Consider the following 6,000-nt stretch of genomic DNA (forward strand, 5'->3'; position numbering starts at 1 on the left):
TACAATAAGAATTTATAAGAGCAGCAACCATTTGGGGCTGGAGAACATGAAGGAGCCAAGACTCCCCATCAGCACTGAATGGACAGAGCAGGTTAGAGGAACCTGGAAGATGTTGGGAGTGTTGGCTTTTTTTTTTTTTTTTTTTTGAAACGCGTCTTGCTCTGTCAGGCTGGAGTGCAGTGGCATGATCTTGGCTCTCTGCAACCTCTGCCTCCCGGGTTCAAACGATTCTCCTGCCTCAGCCTCCCGAGTAACTGGGACTACAGGCACATGCCACCACGCCTGGCTAATGTTTGTATTTTTAGTAGAGACAGGGTTTCTCCATGTTGGCCAGGCTGGTCTCCAACTCCTGGCCTCAAGTGATTCTCCCACCTCGGCCTCCCAAAGTGCTGAGATTACAGGTGTGAGCCACCGTGCCCAGTGGGGTATTGGATATTGAAGGCTGTCTTGAGAAGGAGAGAGAGTCAGGGGCTAGGTGTTTCTAGAACATGGGCTGGGAAGGAAGGTCCATGAAGTGAGGAAAGGCTCATGAACCAGGAATAGGGAAGGACTGGCATGATGATAGTGTCTGGATGGGACAGGAGAGGGAGAAATTAAGAAGGTTGTAACCAGAGAAGGAGAACTCAGACTTTGAGATTTTAGGGGTGGACCAATTTTGCGTAAAAATGTGGTCTAAAGTGTGGACCTACTAACAAAGGTTTGGAGATCATGACACATCTAGGAGTTGAGGATATTGAAGGAAAGGTGTTGAAATTAGCATGCATTTTGAAGTTGTTGTTTTCATCCATTCAGGCTGCCATAACAAAATACCTTAAATGGGGTAACATATAAGCAATAGAAATTTACTGATCACAGTTCTGGAGGCTTGGAAGTGCAAGACCAAGGCACCAGCAGACTTTGTGTCTAATGAGGGCTCAGTCTCTGATTCAGGATGGGACATTATCACTACATCTCACACGGAGGAAGGAGCAAACAAGCTCCCTCAGTCCTCTTTATAAAGACACTAATTCTAGGAGCCCGTATGACCCACCATCTCCCAAAGGTCCCTCCTCCCAGTACCACCACATTGGGGATTAGGTTTCAACATATGAATATGGCAGCGAGGACACAAACATTTACACCACAGCAGTTGCTGTGGGCAGGATAGGGACCCGACCGGGATAAAACCAAAAAACCTGTGAGGGAGTTGCAGAAATTGTGACAGAGAGTGGCAGTATGTTCTATGTGGAACTCCCTAGCCAGAGATGAGAGAGAGAAGAAGGTAGTATGAATGGATGCATGAATGTCAGAAGAGATTTTGCAGATAGAGGGTGCTGGAACAAAGTCCTGGAATGGACAGTGGAGAACCAGAAACAGCCCCTTGTCTCCTGGGAATCCATACAGAGCTTCTCTCTTCCAGAAGGGCTGGGGAGCAGTGGAGAGCTCCAATTCATGGCACTATTATTGTAGTTACATTTACATACAGCTTTCCATCACTACAGCTTTCTGAACACCGAGGCGTTTAGATTAGGAGAAGGGGGTGCTTAGGGACAAGTGGTTAAAGATAAAGGAGAGCCTTTAAGGGAATTTCACCATGTCACTAACATAATTACTCCAATCAAGCAACTGAAGCATCTCTAGAATTTTCTGATGATGATACTGATGTTTACAACCTAGGTGGAGGGGAGGTGAGAGGGCATTGATGTCTGGCTGTCATAGGCAATTAACTTTTTTTTTTTTTTTTTTTTTTTTTTTTGAGACAGAGTCTCGCTCTGTCTCCCAGGCTGGAGTGCAGTGGCACAATCTCAGCTCACTGCAACCTCTGCCTCCTAGGTTCAAGTGATTCTCTTGCCTCAGCCTCCAGAGTATCTGGGATTACAGGTGCCCACCACAATGCCTGGCTAATTTGTGTATTTTTAGTAGAGAGAGGGTTTCACCATGTTGGTCAGACTGGTCTCGAACTCCTGACCTGGTGATCCACCTGCCTTGGGCTCCCAAAGTGCTGGGATTACAGGCGTGAGCCACCGCGCCCGGCCCGGCAATTAACTTTTTATGCATTATTACAGACCCTACATCCTTGTGGCTCACGGGCTCACGGGCTCTATTTGCTTTTCCTTTTCTACTTCCTGTTGTCTAGCCTATTTGGAGTTACTGCAGGGAACATTTTTACATTGGCAAAAAAAAAAAAAAAAAAAAATTGCACTGATGACAGATACACTCCAGAAAAAATAATGTCATATTCTAAAGCCAAATACCAGGTATTCATTTATTATCTGCCTTTTGGAATCATCAAAACAGGGTTTCTTCCCTTTAATTTAGCAAATTTCGAGCCCCTTAAAAGTATATGAGTCCACACAGATAGGTTAATTTTCAAGTTATCTTTACCGAGTGTCTCTAAGTTTCCTCCTTCTCATTCAAATACCAGAGTGTGCAGGACCTGCACAGTGCATAGCGATACAAGACTATGTATAAATAATTGGAGCTATGCTCTGCCCCTGCGCCCCTCACGGTGACTGTATCTTGGCTTGTGGACTCCATCTCACCCTTCCGCTCTCAAGAACTCAAATCGCTTTCAGTGGAGCTTTATGAGGCAGTCATCTCTGGGATGACACAAGAACCTCCTCACTGTCTTCAGTCTTGCTCCTTTTCATCTCTTCCCCTGTGGTGACATCACCTTTTCTGAAGTGCAACTCACGTCCACTCGCACCTCTGCTCAAGACGCTTCTGTGTCTCCTAGTTCCATCAGAGTCAAGTCCAAATGCCTTTGAAGCACATCTGAAGCTCTGGTCCCTTCCCTGCTTTCCTCTTGACCTGTTTAATTGCCTGTTGTCCCTACTAGACCATCAAGTAAGCTTCTGGGAGTTCAGGTCTGCGTCTTATTTACTGTTGTTCGTTGGGCAGAAGGATAGTAAATTAATACATGAAGAGAAAAGTGGGCCAGGCACGGTGGCTCATGCCTGTAATCTCAGCACTTTGGGAGGCCGAGGTGGGTGGATCACCTGAGGTCAGGAGTTCGAGACCAGCCATGGCCGACATGGCGAAACCCTGTCTCTACTAAAAATACAAAAATTAGCTGGGTGTGATTGTGGGTGCCTGTAATCCCAGCTACTCGGGAGGCTGAGGCAGGAGAATCACTTGAACCCGGGAGGCGGAGGTTGCAGTGAGCTGAGATCACGCCACTGCACTCCAGCCTGGGTGACAAGAGTGAAACTCCATCTCAAAAAAAAAAAAAAAAAGAAAAAGAGAGGCAAGTGGGACAAGGACCATTGAAAACATGTGCCAAGTCATTGTACAGAAGACCTTGCTGAAGAGGCTCATGTTCCTTGTGAATCACCACTGCAGAATCATCAATGGGCCAGTCACCTATGGTAAGAATACTTAGGTGGCCAGTGGCCGTTATTTTAGGTAAAAACCAGAACTTCTGCTTTAACAGAGGATTTTTGTCTTGCTTTCAAATAGTAGAGGTAGTCTGAGAAATGTAGTTTGGATTTTTAACTATTGGAATTTTTGGAATATTTCAACGATTTATGGGGATAATAACAGAGAAAATGAAGTATTAGAATGAGCTCAGAAAATCCAGGACCTGTAATCACACATCGCAATGATCATGAAACTGTTGTTGCGTAAACTGTATGAACTGTGTTGTGTTTATTTTGTGAATTCGTGATCCCTTTTGTAAGACAGCAAGCTCTTGGCTTGCTGGGGACTGTCTTCTACGTCGTAGGAACCCTCCCATGTTTAATATGGTGTGTTGAATGCAGTAGATTACTGGTAGATGTTTACTGAATGGCTAAATAGGGACTAAGTCAGTTACCTCCTTGGTGCCACAGATGATTGCTCGGGGGACTGGAGACAGACTATTCGGGAACTTCTAGACACTGTTCACAACAGAGCAATTACCACCTAAGCCCATCAATGGGACTTACCCTGGATTTCCCCAGAGAACAGCACATCCAATTAATAGTTTATTCAAAACGACTCTAACTTTTGCAACTTGCCTTGGAATCACCAAGGAGAATGGGCCAGGCCGATAATTTTCAACCTATCAGTATGTTTTTTTCCCAACCATAGTCACCCAGATACCTTTTTCTGTCAAATGTGGAAAACTTCTAAGAAGAATAAGGACTGTGAAAATAGGAAAGCCGACTGAATTCTCTGTACTGCAAGTAATAAAAAGAGGAATGGAGAGAAATGAAGATGGGGAGCATTCTGAAGGGTCATTAGGTCCGGCTCCTCTTTATCATTGTTGAATAGTTACTGAGTGTCAACCCACAGCGGGCACAGTAAGCGGGTAGGATCCCTGCACAGCAAGTTAATCCATATGCAAACACAGTGACCCCAATTGCTTTGCAATCGTGAGCCACATGGCCTGTGCCCTTAAAATACATCATTTGAGCAGCTGCCAGAGGGCTGATTTATCCCAGCTGGCCAGAAACAGCCCCAAGATCATCAGCGCTTTTGTTAATTGAGAGAGAGGGGCAGAGGAATCAAGATATTCCTGGGCACCAAGCATTCATTAGCCACCTGGCCTCCCTAAATTATGATCCTGCCATGATTTTCCCAGTGCTTCGGCTGAAATTTTAATATTTGGAATGTATTAATAACTCGGAACATGTCATTTCCTAAATAAGCGATGCCCTTCTGGACACATTGGAGAAGAGAGCCCAGAGAGTGGCTGAATAGCACAGATATTGGCTACCCAGTGAGATGAGCAGTGCGGGGGTGACCCTGGAAGTTCTATCCACAAAGCAAATACAAACAGATGCAATATATGAATGGACCTCTGGGTTAATACCCTGGCTTTCTATGCATTTGTTCTATTCACATAGCATCTTAACAGGACAAGCCCCAGGAAAAATGGTGAAATAGATGATAATAGCAGCTAGCAATTCTAGAGCACTTACTATGCCCATGCCATGTAGATTACATGAGACCCCCGCAGGGCACTGGTACATCTCATGGGGATGTTTGCTTCATAAAAGGAGGGACTTAGTCTGTCTTAATCACCTTTTTATAATCCCCAGCACTGAGAACAGTTTCTGGTACACAGTAGTTGCTCAATAAATATCTGGTGAGTGAATAAATGAGTCTCCATGTTAGAACAGGTAGTTGAGGTATGGCAGAGTTTGTAACCTGTCCAGCTTGTACAACTCTAGAAAGTGACAGAAGCAGGATTCACAACATTGTTCACCACCAAGAGGATCCTCAGGCATCCTCTTGTCCTGGGTGCTTGAAGCCCCATCAGCCTCCCATTCAGGTCTGTTTCCCTCAGTGCTTTGTCCTCAAATGTTAGCCCTTGCTATAGGCCGAATGTTTGTGTCTCTCTAAAATTTATATGTTGAGCCCTAACCCCCAATGTGATGGTACTTGGAGGCGGGGCCTTTGGGAGATGATTAAGTTCAGATGAGATCACGAGGGTGGAGAGCCCATGATGGAATTCATGTCTTTGTAAGAAGAGAAAGAGAACCAGAGCCCACCCTCTCCACCATGTAAGGACACAGTGAGAAGGTGGCTGTTTGCAAGCCAGGAAGAGAGCCCTCATCAGGAACTGAATCTGCTGGCACCTTGACATTGAACTTTATAGCCTCCAGAACTGTGAGAAATAAACATCTGCTGTTTAAGCTATCCAGTCCATGGAATTTTGTTATAACAGCAGCCTGAGCAAACTAAGGCAAATTTTCAGGCTCACTCATCAGAATTTACCTATCCTGTATCTTATTCATGTAGGACTCTGCTTTCTACCATCCACCATCCAGCTGGGGATATGACCAGCTTCCTGCCTCCCCTTTCTGCTCCCTCACGCCTCCAACATCTCTGTAGTACCTCAGAGTTTACAAAGAGAATTCACATGCAAGATTTCACATGAAGCTCAAAACCTTGTCAAACAGGCAGATAGTCATTACTACCCCTGTTGTACAGATACTAAACTGAATTTGGGCAAGATCAAGGGACTTACCACAACAATATAGCAAAGACTAGGACTCAGGTCCCCTGACTCCCTAGCCCAGTGGCTTCTTCCTC

This window comes from Chlorocebus sabaeus, chromosome 3, assembly GCF_047675955.1.
Source record: "Chlorocebus sabaeus isolate Y175 chromosome 3, mChlSab1.0.hap1, whole genome shotgun sequence".
Lineage (NCBI taxonomy): Eukaryota > Metazoa > Chordata > Mammalia > Primates > Cercopithecidae > Chlorocebus > Chlorocebus sabaeus.